Here is a 22,304-nt window from a genome sequence, read left to right on the forward strand (position 1 = left end):
AGAGAAAGCACAGGCATAACAAGCCCAAGTTTATAACCAAGAGGTCACACCAAGGGAATTTCATCCAGGGAAAACCTTCTTGTGGCTTTGTGGTGGGAATCTGACAGTAAACATTGGGTCCTGTTAATTATAAAATTAAAATTAAAAAAGAAGCCAATTTCAAATCTATCACATTAATTTGTTGAAGGAATGGCATGGGACAGAATCCTCACTGTCCAGTTTGCCCTTGATCCTCTAGAAGAAGGCACTGATCCATTAGCCAAGGGAGACTAACAGTAGCTCCTAACCAGAGACAAGACTTGCAGGAGTTCCTGTCCCAGAATAAAGATGTATTTTCAAGAATACCAGGAAGAAACCACTTTATTCAACATCACATTGTTAAAGTAGCCAGGTAGATCGTGAAGGATCCTGCGCAGAGTAGTGTAACCATGTTCTAATGCCGAAAGCCTGAAACCAGTCCAAAAGTTCAAAGACGAAGGGAAAACACCAGCGTAAGTACCAAAACACAAAACAAAGTCATAAACCAGGGAGCCAGAAAGTTGAAGAGTCCGAATACCAATAAAGCAAAACCAAAACAGCAAGCCGACAAGCGTAATCCAAGAATCAAGGTCCGAGGAGAAGAGCAATCCATAAGCCAGGAGAAACGAGACAGAACAAAACGAAGAGAAGCGCCGAGTACTAGGAGAGAACTTCCAAAAATACTGAACAAAGGGAGAATGACTAAAGCTTCCTAAAATAGAGAAAGGCAGAGAACGTGAGGATCAAACGAAACAGGTGAAACACATCATCACGGAAACCAGGGAAAAATGTACAGTCACCCCTTATTGCATGCCCAAAGCAGAAAGAAAGATTATTAAGAGAAGGTGGAGAAAATGTCAGCAATGGGAGTCTCATAGTGAGTGGGCCAAACAAATTGTATTTGGTTCCAAAGCCAGACAGAACAATTAGGTTTTATTATAACTTTCAAAAATAAAATGAGATCTCAGTGATCGATGCTTATCCCATGTTGCGAGTAGATGAGCTTATTTAATGGGTGGGCAATGTGCAGTATATAAGCACATTATTACAGTATATAGACTATAGATAAAAATGTACTGATGAACATGGCAGCAGGGGGTTGACTCTGGGCTTTGTGATTGGTTCCATTGGAATAACTGTTTAATGCTGTATGGGTGGAGGTGTTACAGAGCAATGCCTTAGGTAGGGAGTACCTTCAGCTGGAGGGTGTAGGGACAAGGTGTACTATTCCACTTAGAATTAAGTGTTATTAAGGATTTCTAATAATCTGTGTGCCTTGACCAAGCAGTCTGGTGCCTCTCTCTTAGGTTTTCAAGGCACCATGAAACCCATGGTAGTGGTTAATGCTATTTCCTTTTCCTCACTTTAGTCATATTGGCTGTGTAAGTGGGTGAGTATGATGTGCACACAATTGTTTGACTGATCAAACTCATTCCAAGACTATCCCACTCACAGAAACAATCCAAGCAACCTTTTATATGATCTCTAATAAAACAGCAACATATCACAGGGATAGTATAAACGTTTTTTTGTGTTTTTTTGATGAATATTCCAATATTTAATGAATATTTAATTAATTTCCACTTAAGTGACAAGCCTGTCTTTCACTACATACTGTAGGATAAGTGCATTGCTTTTTAAAGTAATGGTTAACTCCATGGTGAAACAAGTAAATGTTAAAAGTAGACAAAAAGCAATAATATTTTGGCACGCTGAGCCACCTTTTGTCTCATATTTGTTTGTAGATTATGTATGAAATACGAACCTTACCTGGATTTGGTGGTGGTGTTGGGGGGGAATGATCCTTTACTGTATTTAAAAACAATTATGTGTGTTACATTCAGTTAGGATTGGTTTATGAAACAATATTACTTTTAAAACTAACTAGGCCTGAATGCTTCTGAAGAGCAGTGGTATGAAGCATTTTGTACCAAACAGGTTGATGTAAAAAGGTTGTATGATCAGCAGCACAAGGCCAGACAAACAGAATTACCCACATGCTCCAAGATGAGAGCCATAGCATCTGTCAAGGATTTGTCTGCGGTGTGTATTGCAGTTAACATCCTGGTGATATTGTAAAACGCTTTCCACGGAGCAATGATCAAAATTCCAGAACTATACCTGATTGCATCTCAGCCAGTCAACAACTTGTGATGTGGTATCTTAAAAGATGGAACCCATCCAATGATAGGGTTCTCTAAAGCTTCAATCATCTCACCAGGCAAACTGACAGTTGTGTATTCTGTTTTTCTTACAGGAGATTCCAAAACTGTTCTTGGCAAAATACTAAGGATATCTCAACCTAAAACTATTCAAGCTGCTCTTGTATAAAAAGTGATGACGAGTGTATAAATGTGTTATAAAAGGTTGTGGTTTCTGGATTCTAAATTGAGCATAGGATTTTATGCTACAAGACCTGTGTTCCTTTCTTTTATATTATATTATGTTCTATTGGTTCCTAAAAAGTACTCTCACAATTTACCATCAGATTTTTTGTTACAGTAAATTAAAACCCCTGTTCACTACAATGGTGTAAAGAGGTTAGTTTCACAGAGGGCTCAGAGAAACTGGCCTGTTCAATCTAGCTTATCCTCCTGGAAGAGCCTGCTGAGAGGTGGGCTGCAAGGCACAGGGGTTGAGAAGATGGCACTTTTGTTCCTCCTTTTTTGCAAACAAACTGACCTTTCTGTGCCCTACATGCATTAATGCACTTAGCTTTGGAGTCCCATTTTCAGGAACATAATGCAGAGCCCAATTCCAGGCTGTGGTCCAGGACCTTGGTTTCAATTTCTTAGAGAAATTGGTCCAGTATTGTTATCCTTGTGTCCCAGAGAAATGGAAAATATTATAATTGTGAATGGTAGGCCCAGGAAAGCAATGTAGCTGTGGGATATCTTTCACTAAAGTCAGTCCAGTTTGGAAATCAACCTAAGAAACACAGCTAGTTTTACACAAGGTCAGCTTGAATTTCAGTGAGGAAAAAGATCAACTTTTGACTTCCTTAGGACCTACAGCCTCAGGAAAAATGCCATTGCCAATTGCAGGCCAAAGAGAATAAAAGTCTCTTTCATGTCCTTGAAATATTCCTATATTCCTGAAGTCCAGGAACTCTGCTTTTATTTCAGGGAATCAGAAGGTTCTTAGGGTACTCTGAAGTCCATGGTAGTGGTTAATGCCATTCCCTTTTCCTAATTTTAGTCACAAGGGAACAAGTAATTGCTAACCCAACAGTGAAAAATTAAAAAGTAGAAACAATATTTTTCAGCTACCTTTTTATTTGTAGATTATGTATAAAAGATTAATTTTACCTGGTTTTGATTTTGAACAACCCATTTCTGTATGGAAATAGAAATATGCATGTAACATTCAATCAGCATCAATTTTGTGAAATGTATTATAATCCATGTGTCCTGTGTGTTAAGATTTCACATCACTGTAACTTGAGTGTTGTCTGGTTGTTTTGAGTGATTTAGAAGAGCATAAGTTGGAATAACATGTTAGGAAATATGGATAAACACTGGTGTCTAATTAAATAAAGCTATAATACTCAAATTTATATATTCATCAAAAACCTATATTTTCTAACATACTAATATATACAAGAACTTAAATGTTTTGTTATATATGTAGACAATAAGGGAGAGTAACATATGTTTACTGTTTACTGCATACATGTCAATACTTATACTGTACCATTTAATCATTGTAATAATGTAATTCAGTAATTAGATGACATGTACCTCAGGAATTGATATGGGACCCCCTGCTATTCCCCAATTACCTGTTCCCACTTGGCTAACTATTAAGATTACATAAAAAGGTCTAAATGATCATTTCTATGTTGATGATGCTCAAATCTGCATTATACTAAACCCATCACTGATGTGGCTGTCTCTACACTATGTAATTGCAGTTTTAACTAATTTAGTAAAATGTCTGGATTTGTTTTCCACTTTGACATTATAGAGTACTGTGTGTTGATGAGTGGCAAAAATTCTCAGTTATGAGAGTCTGATATACAGTGCCTAAAATGTATTCACCCCCTTGGACCTTTTCACACTTTATTGTGTTACAGCAAGTGAAAAAAAAATCCAGACATTTTTCTAAATTAATTAAAAATAAAAAAGTAAAGAATTGAGTGCTACTATTAAATTATTATCTAGTAACCTAGACCTGCTTTAAAAAGGTATCTCTGTTATTACAATGCAAAACAGTTTAAGTACAGCATTAATGCAGATGTTTACATTAAAAATACATTAATGTATATGCTAATTTGTTTATAAATTTATGAATAAAAAAGTATTTTTCTTACTAGTTTCAAAGAAAGGCTCTGGTCTGGTCAGCCAAAAAAAAAATGGTGATTTAATCATTGGCTTCAGGTCACATATATTTATAGAAAACACAGAGAACCAATCGGTAGATGACTGTTAAACACGAAACTTTCCACTTTCAGTATTGATTATCATTTCAAGATGTTTAATCATTAATCATTAAGGGCACTGTTCCTCTTGTCTCACTTTCATCACAGTCACTGGCTTTGGGGAAGCTTTCATTACTTGGATATGTTCGGGATTTTTTCCACATTCACATGGGTTTCCTCCAGGTGCTCCAGTTTACTCACATAGTACAAAGACATACTCATAGGTTTATTAGCATCTGGATACATACTGTACAGTAGGTCTTGGTCTGAGTGTTTGTGTCTGCCCTGCAATGGACTGGTGTTCCGTCCAGGGTGTACTGCTCTTTGTATATGTTTCTTGCCAAGATAAGCTCTGGCTATTTTACAGATGCAGTCATTCAAAACGAGCGGTAAAATGCAGTGGGCGTGTCACCTCACAACGCGTCATAACACATCATATCGCTTCATAAGGTATAATACCGCAATTATGATAATAGTATCCGGAATCACCACCAGGTTGAGCTAATAAAGCTTAACATCTCATGCACAGCACTTGAGCTGTTGACAGAAAATGCATGGTTTCAAATCCCTGTCAGTCCTGAGGGACAATCTTTTTCCAATTAAGAATTTAAGTTGTATACTCTTCAGACTTTTAATTATTTTCAGCTCTGTATTACAGCAAGTTAATCATTAAACATTAAAAGGTCGGTATATTTTATAAAAGCAAGATAGCTCAGTTGGACAAAAGTACACAACCTACAACCTTTATCATAAATATTTTAAAAAATAAGTCTTTACGGAAGAAATTACTAATAGTATTAATAATGATTGACCTTGGACAGGCTGTAAGCTCAAAGTATTACCATGGTATATGCACAGCTACTAAAATTTCTCTTTAGTTGTAAAATTCCATATAAATATTCAATACTAAGCGGATTAAATCATGCACAGTAAAGATATTAAATGATTAAATCGTTTCACTAATGACCAATGCACCACAAGTGCCCCTGTCTTAATTGACAAGATACAGGATACCTGTGGAGTTCTAGCCTGATAAACACTTCAGTAATTCATTGTTTTTCCTTTAAGATTAGAATTATTGTTATGTGTAGTTAAACACTTCATATCCCTGACATAATTAAAATATACAAGATTGTTCACAGATTACAACACATAAAAGCTTTTACTGCTTATTTTCCAACATGCACCATTGCATTAACTTTCACCATTTGTTTTTGTATTGCAGCTGCAACAGTAACAGATTTTTGCACAGGGACTATTCTAGCTATTATTTTAGCATTCACAGCCACCTCTGGGACTGTCGACAATAACAAAAGAAGATTTGGTGCACAGTTCCAGTAGTTCATTAGATACAGTCAGTTAAGTAAAACAGTTTACAAGAAAAAACTACAATAACTACTCAAATTTACTCACAAAGTGTTGGGTACGTATTTTACTAACAATCAGTGCATTTCTCAAATTAAAAAAATGTTTTCTCTAACAATTGAATTGTTATTGCTTACCTTTGTTAACGCTGTTAAGATCTGTGAGTAGCGTAATCTGTAGATTGTTCTTGTGCTTCTGTGGGCTCCTGGCTGAGTGATTCAGTTAACCGTACTGCACACAATACCGATACAAAGCTACAAAGCTTTTATATTAGAGAGATGCACTTTCACTTTTAATTTCCTGTAACAGGAGCTATGTATTAAGTTACATATTCCATGACTTTTAACTTTAAAGAATGTATTTTGATTTCATGTTTAATGTTTAACTGTAGCATTTGGAAAGAAGAATACACTTTTAAGTTACCTAAAAACATTTCTTAAGTTGCAATATGTAATTGTAAACTTAATACAATTAGATTGTTATTTATGACTGCACATTTAATACAATTTATAAAGCAGGGAATGATTTCTAGCTAAGGGCTGCTACTGTACTTTACTATTTTTACATTAATGAGCATTGATGTCTTGTGAGGCAGCATACATTTTTCTTAAACTTCCTTGAGACTTCTCCTTTTTAAATATACAGAATATTCTAACTATGGGGTAAACTGAGCTTAGAGAAACATTAAGATAAGAGTAATTAAAATACAGTATGTTTTGAATCTGAGATACAGCCCATATTAAAGGTTTACAAAGTCAGGAAAGCAGACCGTAAAAAATTGTAGATTGTAAAGAAGTGTAGAAAAGGACAAGGTGAATACTGCACGATTAGTAATTGATGGCAACAGCTTAATGATATTGTGTTTGAAACACAGAACAGTGATCAAGTATGTATATATAAAATTTTATAGCTAAAAAGAAGACCAATGTTCAGTGTAAAAGTACAGTAACACAGAAGTCTTGCGCATCAATGGATTGTTATTGTCTGTCTATCGCTATAAGGCAGTTTGAACACATGCTTGATATGTTTGCTGTTATATGAGCAGGTCTGAGTTGCATATTGTATCTCTTCATTATTTATACTGTATGTTCTGTTTAAAGAGTGGAAAGAGTTTAAAGATCAACCAGTTTCGTTACAAAGTGAGACCAATAAATGAAGAATAAACACAATAACGTATTTAAAATCTCTTCTCTTCCCAGAACTCATGTGGTGCAGGAAAATACATGTTTGTTAATAGTGTTAACAAAGGTAAGCAACAACAATCCAATTGTCAGAGAAAACTTTGAGAAATGCACTGATTGTTAGTAAAATACATACCCAACACTTCGTAAATTTGAGTTGTTATTGTAGTTTTTCCTTGTAAACTATTTTACTTAACTGACTATATCTAATGAACTGCTGGAACTGTGCACCAAATCTTCTATTGTTATTGTCGACAGTCCAAGAGGTGGCTGTGAATGCTAAAACAATAGCTAGAATAGTTCCTGTGCAAGAATCTGTGACTGTTGCAGCTGTAATAGAAAACCAAATGGTGAAAGTTAATGCAATGATGCATGTTGGAAAAAAAGCAGTAAAAGGTTTTTTATGTTGTAATCTGTGAACAATCTTGTATATTTTAATTATGTCAGGGATATGAAGTGCTTAAGTACAACTAACAATAATTCTTAAATCTAAAAATAAATCTTAAAGGATAAACAATGAATTATTGAAAAGAAGATTACTCCAAAAGAAGTCAACAGGCCTAAGTGCTTGTTTTCTATGGTAAAGGATTCTGGTGGCTCTGGTATTGTGTGGGGTGCTTTTTCCAGACATGGTTAAGAGCCACTCAATCCCCCTAGAGGACAAGAGGACAAGATAAATACCAATAATTACAATAATTACAAAATCATGCTGAATAACTGTCACATCCTTCCAGTGGAGTTCCAGAACTTTGTAGAAACTATGTCAAGGCACATTGAAGCTGTTCTGGTGTCACACTGTGGCCCTACACCTTATTAATACACTTCATGTTGTTGTTTCCTTGATTTTTATAGTTACCTATAGTTAGGCTTCACAGCCTGCTAGCAGCGTTTATCATAAACCAACCAAGTTAACATCTACAGTATTTCACCCCACTAACAGTGTGAAAAATATAAAAATTAAACTTCAGTAAGTTGTGCACAAAAAGCTGCAGCAGTCAGCAGACACCCCTACCTTACACGAATAATAAGTTTAATAGACCCATACCTATTGTAAAGAATGTTCTTTTTATGAAAATTCAACGCTTGGAAATATGAATTGTTACCCAAATTCGAAATAATGAAAGCTGACTTCAAACTATGAAGAAGCAATACAAAGAAAATTTTAGAAAGCTCCAGCAAATGTAGAGAGTAAAGAGGAAGGTGTCATGTAACTCATTTCATATCAAGTGTACACCTCATATTCCACTAACTAGTATGTGTGAGAACTAGCAGAGAGCCTATGGAGTAGTACAAGCCATGTGTGATATGAAATATAGATGAATGGGTTTCAGGGAATTAATTACATTCGTAAAAAGGGTTTAATTCATCTGAAGAGGAAATTTGCCACTTTAAATAAATATACTGTACACTTCTTAAGATACCTGATGGAGCACACCAATGGTTTGTCTTAATAAAAAGTAATTGAAAACTGACATATTAAGATAGTATCTAAAAATAAGGCAAGGAAAGAAGAAAAAATATCACACTAATTAATAGATGATAACATTAACTGGTTACAGAAGTAAAAACATACAGTGCATGCAAATACTATATTTAAACATGCTCAAAACTATAATGTTAAGATTCCAATATGAATTCGATCTGTAATCTGTAAATAGCAAACTTTGTGTGTTTCAGTTTGTAAATACAGTAATTAGAATCTTTTGTCTTTTAACTTGATGAGTGGTTTATTGCTCAATTACAGATCCAGCCATTCAAAAAGAGTGTGGTACGCTGCGGTAAAACTTGGTAGGCGTGGCACATCACAACACGTCCTAACACGTCATACCGCATCATACGGCATGTTATGATAATAGTATCCAGAATCACCTTGTAAAACTGCCAGGTGGAGCTAATAAAGCTTAATGTCTCATGTACAGCATTTGAGCTGTTGCCAAAAAACACTGGGTTTCGAATCCTGGTCACTGCTAAGGGGCAATCATTTTTCCAATTAAGAATTTAAGTTGTATACTCTTTAGACTTTCAATTTTAAACTGTATATTACAGCATGTTAATCATTAAACATTAAAAAGTCGGTATATTTTATAAAAGCAAGATTGCTCAGCTGGACAAAAGTACACAACCTTCCACTTCCATCATAAATATTTTAATTATGCATAAATATTTTATGCATTAAAGTCTTTACGGAAGATATTACTAATAGTATTAATAATGAATGACCTTGGACGGGCTGTAAGCTTGAAGTATTACCGTGGTCCACTTTCTTTGTAACTGTCTGCATCAGTTTAACTGTTGTGACACTAAATTACTTTATTTTTTCATTGACAAAAACTAACACCACACTCTCTTGTTTAAATGGACTGGTTTGTTGCTCCACAGACTGTTAAACCAGAGGAAAAGAACGCCTCTTTCTTCGAAGCATTCTATTGATCCGATTACATATTCGTTTCCAATCACCCAAAAGGTTTGAGAATTTTCAATTCATCATGCCTATAATGGTTTCCCAGAGATTGCACATAAATGGTATTAATTTAGGAACATAAACATATTATGTAAACTGTATATGGTTGGTATTGGTAGTTTAAATAAAAAATTCACACCAGTATTCCACTTTCTTCCTAAACATTTTAAGCATCAAAGTCTTTTATTCGGTTACATACTATGGTTATTTTGGAATAGCTTTTACGTGCTCCTATATTAAGTTTATATGCCTCATAAAAAAGTTATGTTTTAACATTTCCTATGAATATTTGCGCTCGGTATCTCAGTAAAAAAACGCATACTTTTTAGATACTATATGATTAATAGGGATATAATATAGAATCACGTATAAAAGAAATTGATAATTATATAATTATATTTATAAAGCTCAAATTATCACAGTAGTGCACTTTCTTTTTAAATGTCTGCATCAGTTTAACACTTGCTATTGTGATTATGTGTGTGTGGTGTAATGGCTTAGGTGTGTGCCTTGTATACGTGAAGTCAGGTATTCAATTTTAGCTGTCACCATGATATTTCGTTTTAACAGATAAACATTTCTTTGAAAAACTAAAATAGCAAATATTATGGACACTATATTGACATTTCTAAATATCACAACATTTTCGAAGCTAAGTGATTTACAAATATCAACGAATATTTTCAAGCTTCTACTGTACTGCCACTACAGTATAGCTTGTGGGAAGTACATTTACAGTATCTGACCTGCAGCAAAGTGTAACTCATTCAGAGCACCCTACATTACAATCTTTCTTTGCGAAATTCTTTAAAATCCATTACTTTCTTTTAACTTCTTGTTCCTGTTCCGGATTCACGATTTACCATGACAATTATTGATAATTACAGTAAATTAAAACTCCAAATTACCTACAGTAGTAAAAGTACAGCAGTCAGGGTGTAAAAGCTGGATTCAAGAGCTGGTTAATGGTGGATACAGGAACTCTCAAGAAACAGGATGAACAGGAAATTTACATGTAGATTCCTTTTGTTTCATTTCTTTTCAGAAATAACTGAATGTCTAAATTCTTGGTAGGGGTGTATAATGTCTAAATAAGTGACTGTTATGATATGATATGAAAAATGACTGTTTTAAATATTTTTTTAAAGATTGTCTTTTTTTTAAAGCCATTGAAGTTGTGAACCAATAGAGGAAATATTTGATAAACATGTTTCAGAAAAGTGGTTAAATACCATCATAACCAACAGACATATTCCTGTCACTCTGTTGAATAGAGAACACTTTACAGTGAGGAGTGTTAAACTGATAGTTTGACTGTCACTCTGGTGGAGACTTCCTACTCTCCTGCAGGGACTAATGGACAGATGGTTATTCTGTGGTGAATAGGACACACACTCAGGATGGAGGTGCATAAAACTGAAGGTAAGGCAGTCAGTCTGTTTTGAAGAATATACCGTACACTCTTGGGTAGGGGTGTGTAAAGTTGATGGTCAGAAGGTCACTCTTTGATTAAGAATTAATGTTGTATGGTGGAGTGTGTCTAAGACTGGAGGTGAGACTATTACTGTATTAAAAAAATGCATGTTCTCCATTGGGGGAGGGAGTGTACGTTTGCTTATAGGTGCTTTAGGGTTTTTACAGGAATTCTCAAGAATGTAGAAGAACAGGGAAGTTTTGTATGTAGATTCTTCTCATAACCTTTTAAGTATGTGACAAGCAGTCACCTCTCATGGCCATTACAACACGCCTCTCTTTTGTCATGAGACTGGAGCACATCATGATAGTCCACAAAGATATGTTTCAGTCTGTGATTAAAGGCTGAAAATGCAGTAGTGCATCATTTGGTGTTACAGGAGGCACAGAGCCTGAGAGTGACTGCTTTCATAGAAGAATATATTGGAAAAGAAACATTTAAAAATGAAATCAAAATTAACATATACTTCTTCATTCCTCATTTCATTGCATTCAGATTGTTCAGGTATCCCATAATATTTGCTGTCATTTGTATACTTTGACAAAATTAAATAACAGAAAAATGTTTAATTATCCTTCACAGTTTCCAGTTAACAATGTGTCTCAGGTGATCTTAAACTCTTCTTAAACTTAGATCTTAAGGGGATGAGTACTGTAAATCTGGAGTATTGATTATATTAATACTCCAATTACTGCAATTTCCCTCACGGGATCAATAAAGTATATATCATATTACCATGGATTGTATAATCTTCTGGCTTCTCTGGTTAGTGCTTTAACACTCAGAAACATGAATACTTGACACTCAGGAGCTTGAATATTTGAATTAAGGCCCCCTTGCAGTCTTCTTTGTTAATGTTCTATGCTCTCTGGTACCCCTGACCCCTGTTTCTCGGGAACTCTTGGTTCCTATCTGTTGTGTGTGGTTTGTTGCCCTGGTCTCCCAGGTTTATTTTTGTTATGTATGCTGTTGTGCGTGTTTTTTTGTCTTGCTCTCCAGAGCCCCGCCCAGCCCCCCCTTCCTCTACCCAATAAAGGTTTATACCCTGGAGGAGGAGATAGCTCTCAGCCGCAGACTCCCCTGAGGTTTCCTTTCAGTTAAATGAGGTTTTTCCTCCCCCCAGTACTGTGCAGCTCATTTGTTTTTTTGCCGTCAGGAGCCGCCCATGAAGGGGGGGTACTGTCATGCCCTCTGCAGGTAGAGGGCGGTCCTACTCTGTCCTGTCCCCTAGTTTCCTATGCTTTGCTTGTCCTTCCGGTGTGTCTTTGTCTGAGGCTATATATTTCCGGTCCTGGCTCAACATTGAGGGTTTGGATGTCTTGAGACCCGCCTAACCGGGTCGTCTCCTCCGCAGCCTGAGGGCATAGGTTTGTACCCGACATTGTCTGACCAGCTGAGCCCGGGCTTACCCCCATCTCGCCGCTACACATAGGGTCTTTTTTTCGCTTTCCTGCCATTCCACGGCTTGTCACTTACGATATCTGTGACACTGTACAGTGAAGGCTGCTTTAGTGAAGAAAAATGAGGGTAGTAAACAAGGAGCCCTGGGGTCAGGATGCTTACTGGCTCCATCAACACTGCAATATTTCTAAGATGCTCCACTACTGTCTCTTAAGGACAGAGTGAGTCCCAGCTGATTAGTCTCTCTCCTCTCTACCCCAGTTCAATCAGTCTAACCCCCCCCTGTGTATTTCCCTCTCACACTGGGCTTATTTTACCTTCTTATATTTTTTTACATTTTTACCTTTTTTTACCTTCTTATACTTTTACCTTTTTAACTTCTCAATTTTCACATTTCAACTATCACAGGTCATAGTAGAGAAAAGCAAATCTTGGCTATGATAGTCTTTAAATAACTGATTTATTCTATAAATGATATATCTGCAACAAAGTCTGTACTTTTGAGAAATTACATACTGTATATTGCACAGTGAAAATGAAAATATTATGAAGCAACAAAATTCTTTGAATCTAATGTTGGAGAGGCAGATGACTCACACTCACCTGTAGAAACACATGAGTAGAAATTTCAGGTGTCTGGTTTCTTGTCACAATGCAGGTAGAAAGACAGGTCTGACGAGACCAAGGCAGGAAGCGAAAATCTCATCAAGTGACGCCAGAGGCAAATCAAGACAGAGAAACAAGGAAACTACAAGTAAATTTAATGTATGAAAACCCTGCCTTCTTAAAGGTCACTTTTGTGATTTTTGAGTTTTCATTGTGTTTAAACCTACCTGCATAAGGACACAAAGTGACTCCTTCTCTCTTTTTCCATTTTAAAGATACTGTTTTCATACATTAAAAGGTAAAATCATCTTCTTCTCCTCCGTCTTGGACATTATGTATAACGTTTCTTTTTCAGGAATATTTTTAATACAGCGATGATAAACGGACAGTGCTGAAGACCTGGAATGGTTCTCTTGAATAGAATGGGTGTTTAAAATTTTGATCATGTCCTGCTGTTCCAATCTTAACACACTCCCATACATAACTTTTATCTCACCCGTCCAGTTCACAACTACACTTGTTAGGGAAAATGAAATGATAAATCCTTCTACCTGGTGTCTGTAAGGATCTAAATATATAGTATGAGAGATGCGCTGGTAACAACTCTAAAAAATGAAAGTCTCCCTGACTCCCCAGACTGTCCAAGAGTATAAAGAAAGCACTGATTGGGCACTGAACTCACTGTGTTTTGAAAAAATAATTCATAATCTAAAAATAATGTTTGCAATAGTGTGTTAGAATTTATTATTGCAAACATTATTGATGTGTTAGATTATCTAGACTGGGTACTGAACTCTGACATTGGAAGTGGTTTATATACAGAATAACTGTGACATGATTTCTATAAAGTAAAGTGCTTTACAAACCTGAGCCAGACTCACTGCTTCACACAACACATTTAATAACTAAACTACTGGTCCATGGAAGACAGTTTTTATAGAAGCGATACAATATAGTATTTATAAGTGATGCACAAACCCAATTAAAGCAGCTCAGCAGCTGTTCTCAGCCTCAGTCCTCTGTGGTTCCTGTTGATGAACCAAAGCAGTTCCTGTAGAGCTGACGGAGGTTTATGTACGGCTGTGTACACTGTGTTAACATACCGTACCACCAAGTTATACACTCAGATGAGCCAGATCAGCTCCTCTAGAGATGAGGGAAGTTTATGTACAGACCTGTACCACTGTCTGAGAGGAGTGCTGTAGCCCTGCTGACAGTAATAATCTCCTGCATCTTCAGCTTGGACTCCAATGATGGTCAGAGAGAAGTCAGACCTAGATCCACTGCCATTGAAACGCTCTGGGATCCCAGACTGACAGTATGTTGCTGCATAGATCAGGAGTTTGGGGGCTTCTCCTGCTTTCTGATGGTACCAAGCAAGACAGGGGCAATATGAACCACTATAAAAACATCTACCAACAGAACTGCTGGTCTTACAGCACACAGTGACTTGTCTGTGCTGGGAGAACAGATGTCACTGATGGAGTCTGAGTCAAAGTGATCTGGAACCTAAAATAAAATAAAAAAATACATGTATTAATAGAAATAATTTTCAGCTGGCTTGATGATAAATCAGTACTGTTGTTTTACTTAGGAGAATTTATTGCTTATGGCACTGGGACTGTGACAGAGGGATCTCTGTCACCGTCTGCAAAAAGTACATTACAAGACACTCATTATCCATCTTGAGTTTCACACGATCTCGTATACACTTTCCTGTCGGCTAGCTAGCTTATGAGGGTGCACACTCGGGGCTTGGCTAGCAGTTTCCTATTTTCATACACGCAATACATTATCACCTCTTATTTCAAAATCCGTTTCTGTTACCTGAAGAGACACAAACTCTGTTTCTCTTTATTTTTACTTATCTGTGTGAGAGAGCGCTCTGTCTGTTTGTCTCTTCCGTGTTGCTGTCTGACTTCCTGGTATGGTGGCCTCTTGGGTCCAAACCTGATACCTGTTTTCAGCTTGGCTTTATAATGTCAACGTGGAGTGGTGCATGCGCACATCTTCCGGTAAAGGAAGTACCATTTTTACAAGAGGTTAAAAATAAGTGAACTGTATTCAGGGTTGGTGTTTTTTTTTGTACATTCTGATTACACTATTCTTTAAAAGAAAGAAGGAATTCCCATGTTGGGGAAATTAGTTTATCTGGGGTGAAATGCAGCTCCATAATTTTGTAACAGTGGTACAGTCCAAGGGGGCAGGGCTATATGGTACCTATTTAGGAAGGGGGAAGAGATCTAACTGGGTTTTGAGTCTCGCTATCGCTATAGTGTGGAGCTGATAGGACCTAAGTGTAATAGAACTCCTGACCTCTTTCTTAGAGAAAAGGTTTTTTTTTGTGTGTGTACTAGTTCAACTTTGTTGTTTGTTTTTGTTTTGTTTTGCTATATATAAATAGTCTGTGGGGAGCATTGTCATAATATACCATCATCTTTGCACCTAAGTGCAATTGTGGTAGAGCCATCATTTAGTTTTAAAAGGACTCACTTGGGCACCCCTCCTGCCCTCCCTGTGACAAAAGAGAAATCGATTTCACTCTTAAGTGTCTTTTTACCTGTTTGTGCACATGGTCTGACACACGGACAGACTGTGAGTCAGGACAAGGAGGAATAAACTCTGTTTACTCCCTGAGTATGACTGCTGCCACTAAATATACATTGATAGTCAGGCTTGTTGACATGAGTCTGCACAAGACCAACTGTATTCATGTCATTGATCATTGGAAATTAAGGGTAGCAAGAGAGAAGCAAGTGTGCTGAAAGGCCTCTCAGCCTGGTGTCTAATTTCGTAATAATGCAGCTGCTTTCTTGGTGTGAATCTTATCAGTAATCAGGCTGAAGAATCCACATGCCAGAGCAGGGAAGAATGAGACTCAACTGAGGAACAAGATTCAAGATTTTTTTTTTTGCCAAAAACAACAAGTGTATTGGAATGCTTACTTGTTCAGCTGTACCCAGTAACAATAGAGAAAAAAAATAGGCACAAATGACAATCAGATATGGACAATAAATTTAGACAATAGATGTTATAATTCAGCCAAGACAGGACATAGTGTAAACAGTGCAGTACCTTAAAGTGCAGGTGCTAATTTGAGCAGGTGGTAATTTGAGCTGTTTATGATGCGGACTGTTTTTTGAATCTGTTGGTCAGTGTTCTGATACTGCGATACCTCTTACCAGAACAAGGCAATTCTGTATATTTTGAAAGTAATTGATCAGTATTTTTACACTAACACTCTGACAGAATGCATGATCTAAAACTAGCTGTCAGCTGACATGTCCTGAACTACAGTCCACACTAAATAAGTAAGATGTTTATATTTGGTGGTGTTATTATTGTACACAAACAATAGAACTGCCCCCATGTTGTCACGGATGTCGGAGGGCATGCCGTGGAATGACCAGGAGAGCGGTAGAGACCCTATGCATAGTGGCAAAAGGGGGTAACACGAAGGTTAGACCAGGCTTAGGGGGTCAGACGATGTTGGGTAGAATCCTATGCCCTCAGGCCACGGAGGAGACGACCTGGTGCTAGGCGGATTTCAAGTCATCCGAACCCTCAATGTTGAGAGAGGAACAAAGGGTGACCCGGAAATATATACCCCCATACAAAGACACACTGGAAGGACAAGAAAAGCACAGGGAAACTTGGAACAGGACAGAGACGGAGCACCCTCTAGATGTAGAGGGCGTGAGAGTACCCCCCCTCCAAGGGCAGCTGCATAGCACTGGGGGAAGAAAAAACCTCATTTAACTGAAAGGAAACCTCCGGGAGTCCAAGGCTGAGAGCTACCCCCTCCTACAGTGTAAAAACCTGTATTGAGTAGAGGAAGGGGGGGCCGGGCAGGGCTCTAGAGGACAAGACAAAAAAACAGACAAAACACGTATAAAAGCATGCACAACAAAAAATAAACCTGGGAGACCAGGGCAACATACCACAACAAAAAGATACACAACAGATATGAACCAAGCATCAAGGGAGGTCAGGGAGACCAGGGAACACAGAAACTAGGAAGTTAGGAAACCAAACACCAGGAGTAAAAAAGTAACAGCAAATAAAACCCAGAAACAAAAATAGAAAAACGCCCCTCACTTGAGCAAAAATAAGCTCAACATTCTGTCACGGATGCCAGGAGTGACTTCCAGTTGAGAGCCAGGTATTCGAACGCTGATGTCGGGAAGGCAAGCCGGTGAATGACCCACTCACAGGCACAGAAGTCAGGAGTGGAATCCTGCAACAAGAATAGACGAGCCAGCTCAACATTCAGTCATGGATGCCGGGAGTGACATCCCATGGAAAGCCAGGTATTCATACGCGGATGTCGGGAAAGCATACTGCTGAAGGTAGGAGAGCACTAGAGACCTAATGCGTAGTGTCAAAAGGGGCAACACGGAGGTTAGCCTTGGCTCAGGAGGTCATATAATGTTGGGTAGAAACCTATGCCCTCAGGCCGCGGAATAGACGACCTGGTGCTAGATGGGTCTCAAGACATTTGAACCCTCAATGCTGAGTGAGGAACAAAGGGTGGCCCGGAAATATATAGCCCCACACAAAGACACACTGGAAGGAAAAAAAAGTAAAGCACAGGAAAACTAGGAACAGGACAGAGAAGGAGCGCCCTCTAGATGTAGAGGGCATGACACATATAGCCTGGTCTCATCAGATCTCAGAAGCTGAACACAGCTGGGCCAGATCAGAACCATAATGGGAGACCTCCAAGGAAAACCAGGTTCCTGCTGTCAGTGGAGCTGTTGAACCAGAATTTACAAATAAAATCAGCATGCTGCAGGAGCACAGGGATGCAATGCTGTAAGAGTTGTTATGTTGGAAGGTTGCGATTCTGCAGTTACTGTGCAGTGTGTTTGTAGAAAATAAACCTGCTCAGTAAATATCAGCACCCATGTGTCATGTCTATGTCCGCAGAACATTTGGTGATGAGGATGACTGTGTAGGGATTCAAGGAGTTTCAGTGCAGTTCAGTGAAAGTTTGAGATGAGTTTAATTTGTGATGAAAACAGCAATTTCCAGAGAACACTGGGAGACGACACGCACTAGGGGCATCACCCACACAGTCCTGAACTCCAGAAGTGTCACAGAGGATTTTACAGCTATAGTCACCCTCTGTTAATAACGGGAAAGGATGTTTATGAGTGACCACTTTTGAAATAATAAAAATTACTTCCATATATGTTACAGTGGCTATTCCTAATAATATTATCCCTGCTTTTCAGTGACACCTGAAGTGTCACATACAGAAAGTGTGTGTTTAAAGTGTGTTTTGTTTTAACTTGTATGTTATCTTACTTGTTGTTGTTTCTGCCGCTGCTCTGTTTTCATGTTTTTGGTGATTCCTTTAATGTCTTTGTCTGGGAGCATATATGCAAATAAGCATTTTATTGCACTTGTGCTGGTGCAGTGAGGGCAGCAGCCTTCCCCTTTGTGTGCTGCTCTCAGCTTGGAGAACTTTCAGCATCTCTGCCATCGGGTCCACAGCATCGGAATTAAGCAGCAAATTCAATTGAAAGGTTTGGCACTTCGCTCACCTTAGGGCTCAAATCAATACTGTGGGAGTTCTACTTCATGACTCCACACCTCTGATCTTTACCAGGTAGCGGAAATTCTTTTATAGTACAGTACTGTATGTTCTGGCCAGCAAAACCTGGACAAATGTTGTCTCTAAGATCAGGCTCATCATATTAGAACACTTTTAAAACAGATACACAATTGTTAACAATAATGAATTACAGAAATCTTGTATTTTTCTTTTGTCTAGGTTCTCTATGAATTATGTCTTAATCCAGGAGAAAATTCTCATATTCTCATATCAAGCTCCATTCATGCACCACTGTTGAACTAGGACAGTTTATTTCAGACGTTCAGAAAATACTGCACCTGATTTGTTTTTCTTTACTCAAAGAGCTGTTTAAGAATTAAAAAAGGTTCCCAGCTTTATTGGTACAGTACTCTGGCTTCTTTCAAGTAACAGCCATGTGAGATTCTCAGATCAATGAGATACTAGCAACCAAACAGCCATGATGTGCCTAATGGCCTCTTGTTTCCCTTTCTTTTGTTCTTAAATCCCCACAAAACAAAACACATATTTAGTGATTTCCAAGAACATCAGTTCCAGCTCTTTGACACAGATCTGAAAAAGTCGACAGCCAGCTGGTGATTTTAAGATCATTAAAGAAGAGCAAAGGACAAAAAACGTAAGCCAGTGTCACGCCAGCAGCCATATCACTCTGCAATTCATAAATGGCAATCCACTGAAGCTAAGCAGGTGTGAGCCTGGTCAGTACCTGGATGGGAGACCTCCTGGGAAAAAACTAAGGTTGCTGCTGGAAGAGGTGTTAGTGGGACCAGCAGTGGGCGCTCACCCTGCAGTCCATGTGAGTCCTAATTCCCCAGTATTGTGACGGGGACACTATACTGTAAACAGGCGCCGTCCTTTGGATGAGATGTAAAATCGAGGCCCTGACTCTCTGTGGTTGTTAAAAATCCCAGGGTGTTGCGTGAAAAGAGTAGGGGTGTAACCCCAGCGTCCTGGCCAAATTTACCATTGGCCCTTACCAGTCATGGCCTCCTAATAATCCCCCTCTATGAATTGGCTACATTACTCTGCTCTCCTCCCCACTGATATCTGATGTGTGGTGAGCGTTCTGGCGCACTATGGCTTCCGTTGCATCATCCAGGTGGATGCTGCACATTGGTGGTGGTGGAGGGGAGTTCCCATTACTTGTAAAGCGCTTTGATTGGAGTGTCCAGAAAAGTGCTATATAAGTGTAAGCAATTATTATTATTATTAAATTTATAGCCAGCCAACCTTTGGGTTGTTTATTGTGGTACACATGAAATAACAAAGATACAAAAGACAGAGATAAAAAGATGAGAAAAAAATCTTAACTAGCACACGTATTCAATACAAAATACAATACAATACTACATCCCAGTGAAAATAGAGATCCAGCAATTTACTAATCCATAATTTTATGACATTGTTGGGTTAATAGCATCCTGCCACATTGTTACTGAAGAAACATATCTTTAGGAAACATTTCTGAAATATATTTCATAATTCTAATCAAATTGTTCAGGTTTATGTTGCAGTTGCACTACAGTATGTATTACTGATATTACTGGTCAGTAAAAAAATTAAATTCAACCCAACAGATTTCAGTTCATCTGTTGCAGTCACTGGCTGAACAGTGAGTGATCCACACTGTGACTCTTAAAGTGTTTGGAGCAGTGAGGTGGCACAGGCATGCAAAGCTCCTTCCTGTTTACAAATCCTGTTACAGACAGTTAGACAAGGCCTGAGCTGGAAATCAGGTGCAGTTCTCCGGTTTGGCTACTTTTAGCTATTTTCTTTAATTTGTATTGCATTGAAGGAAGAGTGATTCACAAATAAACAAACTGTTCTATTACAGTATATACACTGCATACGTCAGTTTGCCTATATTGCTTTTATATTGTCCAGTATTACTAGTAGCCATAAAAGCGCTCTTACCATTTGGTATTCAGTTTTAAATGTTCCTGTAATTTCAAATCATCAAATCATTACAATAAACAGATAAAGAAGCATTGAATACAGAAAAATCATGCAGAGTGGGTAACAATTTTAATTTAGATGTTTAAACGATCACACTGTTTTAGTTATATGTGATATGTCAAGGAAATATGATGTTTCTTTTGGAAGTGAGTATGTGATAGTCTGATGGTGTTGTGTGTGTAGAGACACAGATAACTGAAGGAATGGCATCTTCAATAGGTCATCACCATGACCATGACCCAAAAAATGTGTTGCAGAAGTCCAGAAGATATAGATGAAGTGTCAACATAGTCATTTTTTCATGAATGGGTCTCTAGCTCAGTGTTTCCCATTTTTTTTGTAAAGTTTATGAAACCATTTCATCCAACATGGAAGGACAATATCTATCCATGACACCTTGTGATTAAACACCCAGTGTGCAGCAGATCAGATGAGGAAATTAGGAATGAATCAAGGAAAACAAATTCACATCCTTACTCTCTTCAACAGTGTCATGGAGTCTTTAATAAACCCACTCAAGTCACGATCTCAGTTTAAAATTTAGAATTTGGTTTAACCTGTCATCTGAAGGATATCAGCTCCTACAGCACTACATCCCTGTGTGTTTGCTTGTAAATAATTATGTTTAAGCAACACCAATCACAGCAGGAATCTGGTTTGTCTTAGAGGTCTCCCACTACTATACTGATCTGACCGAGCTGTGTTCAGCTTCTGAGATCTGATGAGATCAGGCTTCAGGGTGGAAATGCATTTGTAATTTATGATCAAATGCTACACTTATAATGTTCTCATACATTTATTTTGTACTTTAGTTCAAGATATGCCAAGTTAACTTTGTCAAACAGTAAAATATTGATTTTTGTTTCAATGCTTCATTGACCAAAGAGCCCCAGTGTCTCCAGCAGTAGAATCAGTGGCATCATTGTCCTGTGTGTGTAAGTAACTCTGAAAGGGCTGAACATTGGCTGATTCACATTGTGAGTCTTAACTAAACACAACAGTGAGTGAACATATTAGTAACTATCCCATGCTATCAGAATAGAATAAGATCCCAAACTTCTTGAAAACATGATATCTTCTAGAAAACATGAGTTAAATTTGGGCACAAGATGCACAAACATCGTTTAACTTATAATTCAAAATGATGCAGGACCAGCAGATTCCAGCAGACATGTCTTCAGTGTACCCTGTGTTTTCAGCAGTGACTGGCTACAAGTGCTGCTGAAGCCAGGAAGACACTTTTGCATAGAAGAGACACTTTGCATTGGCAGCACATGCTTCAGTGCTCTGGGAGTGTTTATAGCCCTGCGAGTTTAACACTTCATGACTGAGAGCTACCCTTCATGGCAACAGAACCCACAGAAACAATGACCTTCATCACCATCTTCATCTGGACACTTGTCTGCTTTCATGGTGAGTGGTAATTAAATTAATGCAATTAAACATAACGCAGGGAGATTTGCAATATAAATGCATTTTCTGTTACTTTTTCAATGCTGAAACTAATTGCAAGAAATTATTATATTTTGGGCATTTCAGGCATATCATTATAACATTATATTACCAGTAATGCATTCATTTTTTTCATTCCAGGTTCCAGTGGCCAGATTACTGTGACTCAGACTCCATCAGTGACATCTATTCTCCCAGCACAGAAAGTCACTGTGTGCTGTAAGACCAGCAGTTCTGTGGGTAATAACTGTTATTATAGTTGCTCATATTACCCCTGTCTTACTTGGTACCAGCAGAAAGCTGGAGAAGCTCCCAAACTCCTGATCTATGGGGCTATAATCCGTCAGTCTGGGATCCCAGGTCGTTTCAGT

At 37.9% G+C, this 22,304-nt stretch overlaps 1 protein-coding gene and 1 gene segment (V, D, J or C); both read right to left on the reverse strand.

Annotated features, from left to right (window-relative positions):
- LOC148646936 (interferon-induced protein 44-like) overlaps positions 1-1,829 on the reverse strand; it is a 222,119-nt gene extending 220,290 nt beyond the window's left edge. The window contains exon 1 of the mRNA XM_088608987.1: positions 1,789-1,829. The gene's annotated coding sequence lies outside the window, so the exon portion shown is untranslated. The remainder of the gene's footprint in view (positions 1-1,788) is intronic.
- The window catches only part of LOC148646937 (Ig kappa chain V region K29-213-like), a 619,354-nt gene that overhangs the window by 107,876 nt on the left and 489,174 nt on the right, over positions 1-22,304 (reverse strand).

This window comes from Lepisosteus platostomus, chromosome 16 (assembly GCF_059453375.1).
Source record: "Lepisosteus platostomus isolate fLepPlt1 chromosome 16, fLepPlt1.hap1, whole genome shotgun sequence".
NCBI lineage: Eukaryota > Metazoa > Chordata > Actinopteri > Semionotiformes > Lepisosteidae > Lepisosteus > Lepisosteus platostomus.